The sequence below is a fragment of the Hyaena hyaena genome, unplaced genomic scaffold (assembly GCF_003009895.1).
Source record: "Hyaena hyaena isolate Hyena2069 unplaced genomic scaffold, ASM300989v1 scaffold_61, whole genome shotgun sequence".
Classification (NCBI taxonomy): Eukaryota; Metazoa; Chordata; class Mammalia; order Carnivora; family Hyaenidae; genus Hyaena; species Hyaena hyaena.
The window spans coordinates 4385972-4387195 of NW_024080693.1; positions in this window are offsets into that span (position 1 = coordinate 4385972).

Below are 1224 nucleotides of genomic sequence, written 5' to 3' on the forward strand. Positions count from 1 at the left end.
AGGGTAGGTAAGCTTCCCCAATGTCTACCTGAGCCCACTCTTACTGGCACCCTCTGGGGTATGTATTGCACCAGTTTTGTCCAGTTCTAGAGTGGACACTGCTACATTTTTGGTCGGTGTGCTACATTCTTGGCATTTTCCCCTGGGCGTACTGAAGGGCTCAATTCAGAGGGTGAAAACTAGCCATGTGACCTTAGTAGTTGAGAGGCCAAAGGTGTTTTCTGCAAGGAGGTGGTGGGCAGTGGTTAAGAGCAGGACTTGAGAGTCAGCCAGTCCTTATTTAATCCCACTTCTGTCCTTTATGAGCTGAGTGGCCCTGGGCAAGTTATTTAATGTTGCCGTTAAATAACGAGCTTCAGCGTCCTTATCTTCAAGCCATCTGTCTTAATTTAGGTTCCCCCCAAAGCAGAGGCTGGCTGAAGAACTTGGGTGTAGATGATTTATTGGGGAGCTGATGCCAGGAGGCAGGAGTGAGAGGGTAGAAAGGGGATAAGAGGGAGGAGGAAGGCAAGGGAGTGAGCTGGCTACTGCTGTGTGCAATGGTGGCTCACTCCTGTTGGGGTTCCTCTGAAGTAGCTCACAGAACATTCCACAGAATTGTCCTTCCAAAGACGGCAGATGGAGGTATCTGTCCACTGACTCCCACGCCCCACTGCATAGGGTTGCCTCCCGAAGTCCCCACTCCTGGGCTGCCGACCCCTAACCTTGGCCCAGCTCCCACACTGAAAGACTTCACCTTCAACCCCTAGAAGGAAGCTTTTTGGCAGAGAGTAGAGTAGATGTAGTGGGATGGCCATATGTGTGGACCCACCTACCACAGTGCCCCTGACATCCCAGACGGCCCAAGGTGCCAAGGCATGAAAAACTCTTGTGCCCCTACCTTATTGGGCTGATTTAGTGTAAGCTTCTGTCCGTGGTAGTAGGTGCATGATAAAAGAGAGTTGCCTTCTATTATTCTTGTGGTGATGGCTGTATTATATTACTTGGATCTGCCACTAGCCAGCTCATAGACCAAATGGTAGACTGGAGACCAAATCCAACACATACAACTTGTTTAATTTGGTCCAGGGAGATATATAGTCTTTTAAAAATTAGTTACCACTGTTAAAAACTTGAGCACTTTTATATAAAAATTGGGAATTTCAGTTTTTCTTGAAAAAATTGAAAGCTCTGGTATGATGGGGCCTTCATATTCCTGTGTCCAGTGTCAGTAAGCCTTCCCCA